At 34.4% G+C, this 15,709-nt stretch overlaps 1 protein-coding gene and 1 long non-coding RNA gene across 2 annotated transcripts in view; both read left to right on the top strand.

The window, feature by feature from the left end:
• LOC141458138 (CCR4-NOT transcription complex subunit 6-like) overlaps positions 1 to 15,709 on the top strand; it is a 506,547-nt gene that overhangs the window by 380,961 nt on the left and 109,877 nt on the right. The gene's annotated exons all lie outside the window — the stretch shown is intronic.
• Positions 1 to 15,709, top strand: part of LOC141458027 (uncharacterized) — a 122,463-nt gene that overhangs the window by 60,169 nt on the left and 46,585 nt on the right. The window contains exon 3 of the long non-coding RNA XR_012460709.1: positions 14,855 to 14,897. This is a non-coding gene — a long non-coding RNA (uncharacterized lncRNA). The remainder of the gene's footprint in view (positions 1 to 14,854; positions 14,898 to 15,709) is intronic.

Here is a 15,709-nt window from a genome sequence, read left to right as displayed (position 1 = left end):
AACAAAAAATGAAATTACATAAAAAAGAAACAGAAAGTAACATCTTTATCAGTATAATAACTTAGATAAAATAAAACCAATACTTAGTAATAATAATAATTATAATAATAATAATAATAATATTACAAGAAAATAATCTAAATAAACCAGCACAGGATACTAAATGAATTTTTGAATATTATAAAATCACACAGTTAGGTTTATAATACATTTATAACACATTTGTTTATTTTTTTTTATTTTTTATAATCAGTTAAATTTGTAACTTTAATTTCCTTAAGTTAAGGCTGCTGTGAATATAGAAGTAAATATCATTGAGTTGTTCAATAGAAACAATATCCAGTATGGTGATCACATTACTACAGTCGTCCACATTCTTTATATATTTACTTAAATATTTAGTTCTAGCTGTAGAATATAAAGGACAGTTTACCAGAAAGTGAACAATATCCTCTCTATGTCCAAGTGAGCAACAACGGCATTGTTCTTTGTCGAAAATAAACTTTTCACCTTTAATGTATAGTCTGGTATGGTGCTTGGAGGCTAAACGTAACTGACAGACAGCTCTAATTTTGTTAATATGAGTGTTAAATAATATATATGGGTCATCAAAATTGAAATAACATAAACTTCTATAATAATTATTGTAACTAGAACTGATAACTTTGTCAATATCTTTACTTAACAAATTGTTACTGTACGCAAATACCATATTATTAAATTCACTTTCAATTAACTTGACATCTTGAGCCATCCAAACATCAGATCTGCCAATAGAGGTTAAACAGTTTCTCAAGTCATGGGTCCAGTTAAAGGGCAAGTCAAAAGTATCCAAGAGTGCAGCTAGTCTGTTGTAGCAGATCTTAGGCGTTCTATCATCTGGCATATTAAGCAGACAGACCCACCATTTGAGCATTCTCTTAAATATCTTCAATTGGGTGTGAATACGGCCAGTCTCCAATCTCACATACGAGTCTGGGGTTGATATAGCCAAACACAGTAACTTTTTAAGGAAATTCACCTGCCCACGCTCAATCAAAGATCCGTATCTGCAAGCCCAGATCTCAGACAAATATAACAAATTACTTTCGGAAACAGAGTCATACAGATAACAATTTGAACGCCACGAATCTGATTTAGAACCGGATAGTACCTTCATGACAACTGAATTAGCTGCTGAACCCTTAGATAGAAAATACTTTGTGGTCTGGAAGAAAGTACCTGACCTGTGGAAAGGGACCCCGAGATACGTAAAACTGTTTACAATTTCAATACCAGTACTAGCGTACTTAAAAGGCTTGAGATTTGAGGTGCGACCACCTTTATGGAAAGGAAGTATTTTAGTTTTTGCGGTATTAACTGTTAAACAGTTATTCTGGCAATATTTTTGCAAAATGCTTAAATTTGTCTGGGTGTCCAGCCAGGAGGAAGCTAAAATAGCCACATCGTCAGCATACAGCAGCAGATGTAAATCTGTATTCTTGTCAATATTAATACCGCGGGATCCGTTAGTAATAAAAAAATCAGGCATATCGGAGACAAATAGCAAAAAAAGCAAGGGGCTGAGCACTTCCCCCTGAAGCACTCCCTCCGTGATACGAATGTCCTGTGAGCTAACATTCCCCTGAGTAATAATGAAAGATGACATTTCATAAAGATTTTCAAGAATTCTTATTATTTTGGTACTGATCCCCAGATGATACAACTTCCGCCACAGTAGTGAATGATTTATAGAATCAAACGCTCTTTTAAAATCCACAAAAATAGTGAAAACTTTCCTTCTCTTTAAGCGTAATTGAATATTTATAGCAGATATTAAAGAAAAAACACTATCTCTACATCCACGACCCATCCTAAACCCACATTGATTTTCAGGAATCAATTTGTTAGACTCAGCCCATTTTACCAGTCTATTATAAACCACAAATGTGAAAACCTTCACAATAGTATTGAACAAAGCAATCCCTCTGTAATTGTAAGGGTCCAAGGGGTCTCCTTTTTTGAAAATCAAATTCAGTCTTATTTTACCCCATGACACAGGAACACTTTCATTTTCCCATATTTTATTAAATAAATTTAGTAGGTAGTGAATCCATTCGTCTGGGAGATTTTTTAAACATTCATTAGGTATTAAATCAACACCAGTTGCCTTTTTATTTTTACAATTAATTAGAGACGAATGGATTTCATCTAGTGAAATGGTAGCATCCAGTTCAGGGTTGTAGTAGCCAAAAAAATTGTCTAAATCTACTTTAGATTTAGAAAACACTGAGTTATAAAAACTTTCCCATTGTTCAACATCAATAGGGCAGACTGTATAGTGTGTCTTTTTAATTTTATTAACAACATTCCAAAAATCATTTGGGTTGTTTACATTACGGAAGCGCTCCTTAGTATCGTCATAATATTTCTGTTTACATGACTTCAATAAACCTTTGTATTTCTTTTTTGTTTGTTGATATTCAATGACACAATTTCTTTCAAACTTACTGTTATAACATTTTTTAAAACTATTTTTTACTGCTTTCTTAGCCATGAAACATTCAGACGTAAACCAAGGTTTGTTATTTAATAAATTAGAAATAGTTATTTTTTTAATCATGTCTGCCTGGTTCATACTATCAAGTATAGCAGATTCAAAATTAGTATACAAATCGTTAATGTCAACACAGTTATAATAAATACGAGATGAATGTTTCAGGGTCAATACAAAGTTGCTAAGATGGTCCGTGTCACGGAAAATCTTAAGGATTTCAGATTTTTCATTTTTGTTATTTAGCTTATGGCTACTGCAAAAATCAATCACTAAACTAAGAGAGCAGGCCAAGTGGTCGGATAAATCGGAAATATTAATTATTTTTAGATCATTAATAACAGTAACAGTTTCAAAAGGGGCGCACACCAGATCGATTACGCTGCACCCTTGGTTACTAACAAATGTATAATTACCTAATTTATCGCTAATAGTACGCCCATTTAGTATGAAAAAACCCATTTCATCAAGTAAATCGGTCAAAGCAAGTCCTCTATTACTGACTATCTGGTCACACGAGCTTCTATTACTATTAAGGTAAGAATTCGCAAAACATTCACTATTTACCGTATCTAAACTACCCACCCTAGCATTCAGATCGCCCGCCAAGATTAAATTACAGCAGCCATACATTAATTTAATTTCATAAATATCATTTTTTATCAGCTCAACGATATAATCATATTCCCTGCCTGGTCTCAGATATACCAAACAAATAATTAACACAGAATAATCATTTTTTAACAAAACAGACAACCACCAATCTCGCGATTGTAATACGGTTACACTCACATTAAGACACTTTTTAACAAAAATAATCAGACCACCACTGCCCCGACCTTTCAATTTTTCTTTCTTAGCTGGTACTGCAACAGATACATAATTTTTCAAAAAACCAGGGAAAGCAGCCTTCTCAGACAGATGCCATGATTCGTACAATCCAATAATATCATAAAATAAAAGTTTCTTAATTTCTTCACAAGTCAAATTATAAAGAGTTGAAAGCCCATTTATATTCCAGAAACACAAGGAGATGTCATTTGCCGTAGAATTGGTAGTTATTTCAGCCGATCTAGGGAGGGGGAGGAGGGTCTTAAAAAAACATCAATTGGTCCAGCTTTATTATCGACCTGACGGCGCCTTCTCTTCTTTCTGCCATCCAGAGACATTTTCGAGGTTTGAGATGAAACATCAGTCTCTACATCTTCAAATTCATCAGAAAAAAGAACCTCCTCAGCCACTTTGTTGCAAACGGAACTATCGCAGTGTCACCGTTGCCCATCATAGATTTATCAGATTTGCAACTACGTGGCAGGATGTAATAGTTGATTAATTAGATAGAAATAAAGCTCCATTAATGGTTTAAGTAGTTAAAAATTTAAGTATAGTTGGCAGCAAAGCGAAGATAGAGCAACGCTACCAAGAGAGAGAGTAGAGCAACGCGTTATGACATGTTTCATTTCTTCGCTCTCATCGCGCTCAATTTTTAAAGGTTATTGCTCATAGGTTTTTCAAAGGTTATGGAGATCATTGGTTTACTTTTTCTTTTTTTTTTAAAGAAACCTCTGTAGGACCAAAAGGATTTTCTCTACATCACAATTGATTTGTGTTCGATAGGATTAGGATGATGTTGCCAAACAGTTGAATACAACAAGGAAGCAGCAAACATGTTAGGCGCCACGGTAGCCGAGCGGTTAGAGGCGAGACCTGCAAAGCTAATATGCATTGTGGTACTGGGTTCGATTCCCGGTCTTTTTAGGCCTTGGTTTTTATTTAATGGTTAATAAAAAAAATTTACAGTAAAGTACGTTTGCTAGTCGCCTCCGTCCACGACACCTAATTGGTAGTTGGACGTTAAGCCCCGCCTGAAAAACTTTAGTAGCAAACATGTTTATTTATGTACATAATATTTGCGAAGCTACACTAGAAGTAAATGGAAAATTCATATAATATTTGCTACATTTAGTTCTCAATTCCTTGATGCTAACTTTCATCTAAATATTAAGCAAAATTAAATTATCATTAATGTGTAGGTCTCCATTCTATCTAGCGGTAGGGCAGTTTTACACAATTTTAGAAACTTCAATAAGTGGCAATAAAGTAATCATATTCTGATTCGACAAACATATGTTTTGAAAACATCGCAAAAAAAAAATGCGCTATTCGTTGATCTATTGTTTGTTCTGCTTTCATTCTGAGACGGTGAAGGAGCTGAGAAAATGTGTGCTATCTCTTCATTGTCGATGCCTTCCATATCTAATATAAGGTTATGCAATACACATATGCACTTTTATATCGTGTACTCTGCAGCTCCTACGTCTAAGCAGCTGTAAATACCAAAATTTTCAAGGAAGAATTTTTGTATAGAAATAGCTCCTCCATCATGTCTCGTCGAAAGGAGAAACGTGACTAAACTCGTCACTATGTGCATGCGAGACTCTTTGCTCGCTGCTTGTAGGTCTCTTTTATCTGAAGCAACTATCATCGCCACTTTGCTAGCCGCTCCACTATGTTTCCAGCCTAAGGGTACGTTCACAACGGAGCGGTGAGCATAGATGATAGCGGAGATGATAGCAGTGATGCATCAGCGCTTATAGAATAACCTAGTACATTCTTATGTGAGCGTGCACAACGAAGCTTCGACTAGTGACTCATACTCGCTGGTATAAACGAGCATAGATGATAGAATTGAATTTTTCATTTTTCTGCTAGCTGAACTCCAGTATCGGAGCTTCAAAATGGACGTCGAAAAATTATTTAGTGCTGTCTTTACTCATTATTTTTGGTTAATATTTTATTATTTACTTTTAAACAATATTTTGTTTTTTAAATCGTGCTTACATTTATTTTCATGCGTATTTATTTGTTGTTTTTTTTCAATAAAATCATTACTTACCTAAGAGTAATCACTAGTTTTTCTTCTATGGTTATAGGATTTTCATGACAATTTTTCCAAAGTTTTCCTAATTTTGACCTTATTTTTTCTAAAATATAGTCGAATGTGGGTGGACCCATCCTCACATATTCAAAAAAACGATCCGGATAATTTCTAAGTTCCTTATATAAATAGTGAAATTCGCCCAAAGTACTTCGTTTTTTATTTATGGGATGTACATGATATTTTCTAAAGCGTTTTTTCTTTAAAATATACCTTTTTGTTGCTGGTGAACATAAAAACTTGTTCACTTCTCGGACATGTTGCATGTATCACAGCTCTGTTGTGCACACTAATCAGCGATTATATTTTACTCTATCAGTTATCATCTCTGCTATCATCTATACTCACAGCTCCGTTGTAAACGTACCCTAAGGCACCACGGTAGCTGAGCTTCTAACCAGAAGTGAGGCCCACAAAGCTTAAGATTCATTGCAATATTGGGTTCGATTCCTGGTCTAGGCCTTGGATTTTATTTAATTGTTAATGTGAGGAATTTATAGTAAAGTAGAAGGAGGGAATAAAAATATAATTGCTAATCTTAATGCCAAGCTTACGATCTATGGACTAGGACATCTTAAAAGCTTTAAAGAAATGGCTAAGAAGCATGGTGTTGAGATTTCGATTCCCCAAACTGACTAATCTACATTTGAAGATGGACGAAGGTCCAAAATATCTCCGAAATACGATAAATATGTTCGCTTCGACGTTACAATCAAAAATCCTAAAACTTTGATTATATTTTTAGTAGAATTTATTTTGGGACAGTCCTGGAAAGGAAATATGATTCTCTCTAGTGTCGAGTTTTTAAAAATGGTTTTTAAAAACTGTTAAATTTGAGATAATTTTGAATTTAAATTCTGAATTGGAAGAAAATGTAAAGAATACATCTTTGGTTTTTGGTAACATATAAGAACAATTCTGGTGGATATTAACACCACATTATTAATTTCATTATTCTCAAGCAAAATATTAGAATATAGGAATTAACCCACTGTCGCCTTTTAAGGCTGGAAACTTTGTAAAGCCTGTCAGGCGCCCATATTTGCTGTCAGGGATCAAGGGGAGAGAAATTGATAAGGGTCGACAGGGTCTCCAACCTGCCTAGCACATTCAACCAAGTATAAATACTTTCCCCTCCTTGTAAGGAGGGGTTGGAGATTATGCCTTTTGTATTATATTAGTCGATAGTCTAACGCTTCCCAAGTTAACCCGACGAATAACCGTCTGATGAGGAGAAAAGGGTTATCTTGTATCACCGAAGAATTGCTGGTGCATAAGATGATGATTCCTTGAATGTACGATGGTGATGTCTAGAACGAAACGGATGCTTGAACTTTGTATTTACATTTGTTAAATAATCCCTTTGCGAGACTGTTATCTGACAGACAAACTGATTAGCACTATTGGAAATGATTCTTGCCCTGTTCTTAGGTCTTATTCTTTTGCCTTAGACAGGTTTTGCAATTAAATGCTTGGGTGTTATATTCCGTGACCAATGTCTCCGCCTTTACATTTGGGTAAAGAGTCCACTATCCAGGTAAAATTTAGGTTCGCTATCTGAGTTTTGGATGACCCAACTGATTTAGAAATGCTTGATTATAAAGCTGCCTTTTAATTGACTAGCGTTCTTTGGCTGTTTGTTAAAAAAATATTCCTTTTGAAATTAAATTTACTGAAAATATAATTAATTCTGGGTCAAAAATAAATCATAGATAGTTATAACTTAACGTAAATTGTGATTAAAAAACAAACATTTAAAAATTAAAGAAGAAAATATAACTGAAAAGAAACATTTAAGATGCGGTAGAAGTGGCTAGCTGGAGTTAATGAAAGAGGCGAGTTTTGAAGACTAATAAAGAAGATGAGTGACGAATATAAAGATGAATATAATTCCAAATTGATGTGGCACAGGATTAGAAAGTATTTGTAATTGAATGCTATCCAGTGGGGGTATAAGATTAGAAATACGAGAGCGGATATGACAGGAGAACGCACAGTGGATTTTAAATGGAGAAATATATGGAGTTTGTTGGGATTTGAAAGGAATAGGAAAGAAGCTTAAAAGAAGTATTATTGTTGGCAGAATGTTTGGAGGAGACAATTTTAAAGATATGTATATCAGCGTCCCCTGGGAATCCCAGAGAATCCCAGTTCAACAAATGCTTTATTTTGCCTGTTGTCGCTACAAAAGTAAAGATCCTCTATCTTTTTTTTTTTTTTGTAAATAATTGGTAAACCGCTTGTCTTTGTTTCAATCAAACGTACTGATGGTGAACTTTCTTACGTACCTGATGACCTGAATACCTAAATAGATGTGAATGAGCTGAATCAACGGGGTGTCCTCTATGGTAGCATCCTGAGTTTGACGAATTAACGCACATGTAGATATATCTCTCTTAGCAACTTGGCTCTTACCGTTGTAACAAGTAATCAAGTCATTTAGTTCAGAACATGATTCTCCCTCAGCAATGTACGCCCATGTCTCACTAATAAATCAGATTTCCACTACGTGACTCTACTCCGTACTCAGCACTGCCGTGGTATAATTTCTATTGATTGAATAAAATTAAACACTATACTTAAAAAGTGAAGTAGTTTAAAAATTCATTTTGTGTTAATTAGTACTTTTAAGTAAATTATTGCTTATTTTCATCACTCCCTTTCTGAGCACTTGATTAGACCGAAAGAGTCACGATCCTGGGTAAAGCTAGCAAGCAAGGGTTTAATTCCTTGTCGCCCAAGTCCTGGCACATTACCTGGAATGTGTATATTCCTCTTCCGTACCAAACCTGCGGTGGTTATTCCCTCTTCTAGTCCTTGCTCTTCGAAGTATGCTCAGCAGTACCAGTGATATTTGCCACCTTTCTTTGATCTTTCTAAAAGTCTTTAGGCTAACTTTTCTTGTCTTTACAGTTTAGACCTGTTTCTCGGCTTTGTATCCTTTCTTCTTTCTTGGAGACCGTCTCTCTTCGTATAAGTGCTTCAAAAGATATTTTGGCGAAGTACTTACTAGCCGAGGTAAAATCGTGTCTCTTAACGATTCAATGTCTTTGATGCCCTTTACTATGTCCTTCTGTTTCTCATATAATGGTCCATATCTTCTACTGTATTCTTCTCCTACTAATGTAATAATCGTTGATGACCTGTACTTAATTCTCTTACTAATGAAATAGTCTTTGATATCCTATACTACGTACTTCTTTTACTCATGTAATAAATAGGCTTTGATATCTTTCTGCTAGGACCCTCTTACTTGATATCCTATGCTACGTCCATCCATTACTCATTCTATTGTTTTTGATATCTTCCGCTGCTAGGCCGTTCTTACTTGATATCCTATAATACGTCCTTCTTTTAATCGTTTAACCTTTGATATCTTCTCCTAGGTTCGTCTTAGTTGATATTATCCTATTTATGCTATCTACTTCTTTTACTCATTCAATAGTCTTTGATATCTTCTGCTACGTTGTCCTTACTTGGTATCCTATATTACCTTCTTCTACGGCTAATGTAATTTTCGATTCCTCTGCTAGGTCCTGTAAATGAATAACACGGTATTGAAATTAAAATTCTCATCAGAAATACGGGTGTTTGGGGGTCATCTTAGTTAAAACTTTATTTTCTTTGCAGTCCGCTTATTACTAAAGCGTGTATAAGAATGAGGTAGTAACGTGTGAGCCAGGTTCAAACTACTGCGTTTGACGAATTCTATCCCAGTAGTTATGAAGAATCTCATAAATTCCTTGATTAGAAAAGATTTGCATATTGTGTATTAGATTGAATTAAATATTAAATCTGTTCATTATTTTAGTTTTTATTTAAAAAGTTTGCAACTAATTGAACCATAAAAACGTTTCAAATAGTAATCAATATTAGCATTACTTTAGAGAGTATAGTTTGGATAATTTTATCCATAGTTATTTGGATAAGTATAACAGAATAGATGTGTGTGAAATGACTGGCCAGTACCAGTGATGCTCAGTTTGTGAGTTAGACGTGGATATATAGAGTTGTGTGAACATTACATTGTATAGCTTTTACATGAAGAGTCTAATCAGTGGGCAGCGATTGGTAGAGCTGGGGCTCCAGTAAATAAAGAACGTGATTAACTGCCGGCTCCAAGGCCTATACAGACAAGTATCGGTTCGGTTCGTTTATTCGCTCCAATCATGTCTGCCTTTATTCCTCTTCTCATGTTGTTGTATATTTCCAATTTTATTTTCCAAATTCTTTCATGTTGAAATAGTTTATCAATACAGAGTTTTCTCTTTGAAAATAGTAATTAACATACGCATGGAAAGATAATTATTTATTATTATTAAAGGATAATCATCCTTTAATTATTAGAGTAGAACAATCCTGAGTTTTTCTCTTTTCCCTTTGCCCCTTCATATTTTTTTACCCCGTTCAAGTTTAATGGTCCATGTTTTTAAAAAATTCAAAATTTTTGTCTTTTTTGTTTAGGGTCCCCGATGAGAGAAAAAGGTTTTATTTTGTAATTGGTCCCTATGTGGGGCATAACTAAAAAACAGAAAATTGTGGAAATATTTCAGCCACATGTTATTGGGGATTGGGATATTGTGCTTTTAAGCTAAAAACCGGGTCATCCCCAATTACGATCTTTTTTACTCAAAACGTTTTTCAATTTAAATTTTTTTAAAATTATATGCTCTTTGAATTTTCCTAGCTGCCAACCATGTACAGCTTACCTGGGGTCATGCATAGACATTCCACTCACATGAAATCCTGAAAACGCTTCGAACACAAATTTCTATTTTACAGGCTACTCGATAACCGCTATAAATCGTCACTGCCTAATAAAAGGCATACAGTTACCTTTTACTCGATGACCTCGATGAACAAACAGACTAGAACTGGATGGACAGTAAAACTTTCCAACCTAAACCGATAACAAATCTTCCAATCTAAAATCTTCTCCGCCATATCACACCAGCTGTCCATACTGCAATATAGACTATCAACTACCGGACAGTTTTTACTCTATCCAACTTTACATTCCACAATGTTGACAATATTGTCTTCATTACCACACTCTCTATTCCTTTACAATAAGAACTTTCCAAACTCCAAGCTTGCTCTAAACCTATAGCGCTACTCTCCCGGGAAATCCACGACGACGATTACGTTGTTGATGGCTCCGCTATTTTATAACTACCCAATGATATTCAACAAGGCAATCAAGTTAAATAATCACTGATAAAGATCGTATTTACTTGAAGTATTCTCATACAGTTGTAAATTTCAAATAAAACATTTTGCTGACTATTTACACTTCGCGCTTTAGTTTTGTTTAAATATTTAAATCACCAGCCGGCCATGTGCGGTACCTTGGAATGTACCTAGACAAGAGACTTACCTGGAACCCCCATACGAGACTTAAACGTACCGAACTAAACAAACGATACAAACTTCTAGCCAGACTACTTGACAAACGCTCAAAACTCTCACTACAGAACAAACGACGACTCTATACAGCTCTTCTCACACCAATATGGACTTACGGACTCGAACTTTACGGAGCAGTTAAAAAAATCCAACATCAGTAGACTGCAAACACTCTAATCCAAAATACTCCGCCGTATAGTAGACGCTCCATTCTATGTTAGCAACATATCTTCAAATTCTACTCATCTCCGAACTTGCGAAAACTTGCCCCGTGACCAACTGGGTGACTAATGGCGGCCATCATTGGATGACCGTCATTCACGTCTGCCACGTTATTTATTTATATATAGTTATCTCATTTCAATAAAAGGATAGACAAAAAAATATATATATATTTAAATTGATTAAGTTACTTCTATTTGTATTTGGTTACCTCAAAACTGTTTTTTAACCAGAAAAGATAATTGTTGTTTCTATTGTTGTAACAGTTTGTATATAGACTTCAAAAATCTTTTTTTGGTTGAGTGATGTCAGTGCAACACAGTGAGTTCGCGTACATAAACTGATATTTGTTTCCTTCAGTACAGTTTGGAAAAAAGGAACGTTAGTTTCTTCTCTTTAAAGGCAACAATTTAAGTCTAGTGCTTATGGTAACTTTATATTTTTTGAGTTGAAGAAGTAGTGTCCAAAATAAGAATAAAAATAATACCAAGTCATCAGGAGTAAAGTACTTATTACTTTTATTCTGGACTGAGAAGATTCCCAGGTTAGAATGACTATACAGAATTCTAGCCCTGTAATCTTGCTATGCTTTTTTATTTTTATTCCCTGCCGCATCCTTAAGCATGTGAGCTTATCCTTGGAGATTGTTCGATGGCCAAGATAAGATGGAATTGTAAAGGGTAGGCCCTCTAGAGAGTAGGAAGGGGCTGTGTGAAAGAGCAAGATGGAATATGGTGGTACCATTAGTCTTTGAAATATCTTTCTGTCTTAAGAAAAGTATGATGTACCTAGAGGTTTTTGTATAAGAGAATAGCTTTGGTAGTTGGTCCATAACTAGTTTCTTTAAAAAAAAGAAATGTAACTGACAAGAATTGATTGTTTGAATTTTAGAGGATTCATAACTTATCGTCAGCTCTTCATTCATTAACCATTGGCAGATATACCTTGGCTGACCATTGTCTGATTTAGAACAAGGATATAGCTGAAGATTCATTCAATCTAATCATCAAGCCAAAATACTTTTCTTAGAGGGTCCGATAAGTTCACGTACGCCTTAATGTGCTTCAATACGAGTACGTCTTCCTGAAAAATAGACGATAGTTATGAAAAAAATAAGTGTTCAAATGATGCAGACCTTACATGATCGTTAATATATATAAATACTTTTCTTACTTTCTTTATATTTTCTTTAAAAAACGTTTCGACCTTTCCAAGGTCATCATGAGTGTCCTCGCAAATGTTATCAGTTACCTCGTAATTGACTTATCGTTATCTTCAATTTAAAAAAAAATTCTTTTTTTTTGTTAATATCCTAAATGTCTTTTGTTATTCTTTTTTTTTTTTTTTAATTTATTACACAGTACATTAGTATGTATGTCTATTCTCATTTATTCTTTCTTTAGAGATAATAACGAATAATTTAAGTACATGTACCGCCCTAAGGGAGTACCAAAACGAATAATTAAGAGGAGTATAACCGTGTATTTAATATGTGCTGGCTTTTCTTACGTCTCCCAAGAGTCTGATGAAGTATTCAAATCTCTTTTTTTGATGGAGGCATAAGTTCTGACGTGTTTTTTAACGTTTATAAATCTTGTCTTTTGTTTGTATTACCGTCTACTAGAGATTGGAATACGTAGCGTTTTCTAAAATTTATGCTTGCTGAAAAGTAAAACGAAAAATTGCTGAGGTTTTTTTTTTCTTTCTTTTTCTGATAAAAGTTACTTTTGGTAACTTTAACAAAAGTTCACTTTAGACGAACAAAAGAAAAAGCAAAAATTAAATATAAATTGCCCTTTTTTTCCCCCCTTCAGTTTTAAGGGCACAGTGGGTAATATTGTGTTTTTGTGTGTGCTCCTGAGTTTTCTGACCCAGTTAATCTCTTGTAATCTGTCAGTGTGACAATGCACGCAGCTGAAAATTTTCGTTTTTCTTTGCTTTTCCTGGCCGACTTATGTTCCATCTTTCTCTGCCAACAACAGAGTCTCTTCTCCGCTACCAAAAGCACTTTTTCATCTTTCTAAATCCGTAAAGCTTTCTTCATTCACTTCCTGACCGCACATCAAGCCCAGAGTGTGTTTCATTCACTGTTCTTTTCAACATCGTGTTCCATTAGTCAACCTTACTGTCTTCTTCTGGCTCCTTTAAAAGGTTAACTTATGATACTAAAGTTTGACACTTGCTAAAAATCTATTTATCTATTTTTGATTATCTTTTTTTTGTTATAAAGTATTTTCACAGCTACTTGTTGCAAATATTACCCATGTAGTTGTGGGCTTTAATTAATTGTGAGCAACAAATTTTGCGGAAATGTTGATGGTTTGGACTTCCGTTGAAACTAAGAATTGCCTTCTTTATTTTAAGCATCTTTTAGGACATGTATTTAAAAAAAAAAAAGGATGGCCTATCCTTTTTCATTGCCTTTGTCCTGGAAAGATCAGTATCAGATGAAATGTATTCCTCTCGCTGGATAACACTCGCTCCTGTCTTCGCCAGACAATTATAATATAAATTACAAACTAATATAGCATTATAATTTTTTATTAATAGACCTTCAATTTTAGCGTTTTCACACCATCTCGAGCCACTAAAACCCATTATCAATTACAATTTTAAATCCTCTGAATTCGTAAAAGTGTTTTCTTAGATCATTAATCTATGTACGTGAGTTTAAACAAAATTGTCCAAAACTAGCAAACGCAAGAAGCTGAAACCTCAGTATTTAGATTGGTCCAAACCAGGGATCGGATGTGTACCAATTTTTACTCGGTCGTTTTTTATTTTTCCACTTTTTTGAAAGTTCTTTGAATTTTTTTTAAAATAGTTTCTCTAATTTTTTGTATTCACATGGTCCACATAATATTTTTCCCCTAACATTATCGGCTGTTTACTCAAAACCACATCAGCGTATACTATGTTTTGAAATTGGGACAATTTCCTCTTTTTATAGCAGTAGAAGAACAATTAATCATTTGTTAGCGAATATTCCTTCATATTTCCTCACAATAAAATCTCTTCATTACAACAATTATTAAGAAATAAGATTTAGTGAAAGATTTACTCGTCAAAGAAATTTCAGAGACATTTCTAGCTATTTGAAAACTAGACATTCTTTCCCATACGACTGAAAATACATAATTAACATGACTTTTTTTATATATATATATATATATATATAGTTCCATGTTTGTGTCAGCCGTGTAAATTTGTAAAGGTGGGGGGAGAACTCGATGTAGCTCATCATATCCTTAGTTTCACTTATTTCCGTCAGAATTTCATAACATACTTTAGATAACTGTACAATTGACATATCGCGACAGGAAACAGTGTACGATGTATCCCGTATTCTGTAATCTTGTCTGTTGTCCACTTAGCGAGTAATTCTTCCGTTTTTATTATAGGAGTACTAGTTTTTTATACATAGTTTTTTTTTTTTTCCTAGATAAGTCTCACTTAACATGAATTAATAAGTCGCAGGATATTTTTTTATACGGATAAAGGAAATGGATTTTTTTTAAAGAAGTTAGAGAAGTAAGCGCTATCATGTTGGTATTCTCTACCGGAAACAGTCAGTTTGAAGTGCCCTTTCCAGCAATTTTTTTTTGACTTCATTACCTGATTTTCAAAATACACGTATGAAATCCAACTACGCCTTTTTATTTTATTTTATTTTTTTTTTGTCAAGTGACTAAAATTAAATGTCAAAAATATTTTTATTTTTTCTTTTCAACTAACAGTATTTTATTTTGTTGCAGGTATGTTTACAATTTGAGCTAATGAAGAGAGAATAGAAAACTAGTAAGTTAACCAAATTATTCCCGTAATATTGGAAAATTTTTGCCTTTAGCCTAGTTAACATCGTTGCGGCTCTGCTAATCTTATCTAGAGACATAAAGTACCAAGTTTTGAAGCTCACAAACGTTAAAAATGCCATCCTGTCTGCCGCTCCTTGTCAAATTGGTTGCTTGATGCAAATTGTCTTCTACTTCTTGTACGGCTCTACAACCCATCAATGGGCCGTGGCCTTCTCGATTCGCTTCCACCAGTCCTCTCTATTTAATGCGTTAGCTTTCCTATTACGGGTGTTCAGCATGTTCCTTAGAGTCTTCGCTGACACTATCAACCCATCGTAACCTAAGGGCGTCCAACTCTTCTTATACGCTGCACATGTTCCTCCATTACCTATCTGGGCATCTCATTAACCCGCCATTCTAATTACAATGGCCTGCCCAACGCAAACCTACTTAATTTTACCTACTTTAATCCGAGGCTCCAGTTTTCCCCCCTCTCTAAATAGGTCCATATATTAGCCGAAGATATGAGTCTTATAGTAGGTTACTTTCGTATTCCAAGATACAAGTTTGCTCTTTATGTGTCGGCCGATTCCCAAAAAAACATTTCTTTACCTGGGCCACTCTCTTCTTGACATCTACGGATACATCATTATCTATTGCAAATTGTCTACTGGCCACGCTATTGGAAGAAATAAACAACATGGCTTCGTTGTTGTTCATTATTAGTTGTGGGCTTTAATTAATTGTGAGCGACAAATTTTGCGGAAATGTTGATGGTTTGGACTTCCGTTGAAACTAAGAATTGCCTTCTTTATT

This window comes from Rhodnius prolixus, unplaced genomic scaffold, assembly GCF_049639745.1.
Source record: "Rhodnius prolixus isolate KJV_2025 unplaced genomic scaffold, Rpr scaffold_5, whole genome shotgun sequence".
In the NCBI taxonomy this organism is placed as follows: Eukaryota; Metazoa; Arthropoda; class Insecta; order Hemiptera; family Reduviidae; genus Rhodnius; species Rhodnius prolixus.
Note: the sequence above shows the minus strand (reverse complement) of the source record. Positions and strands in the feature narration are given on the sequence as shown.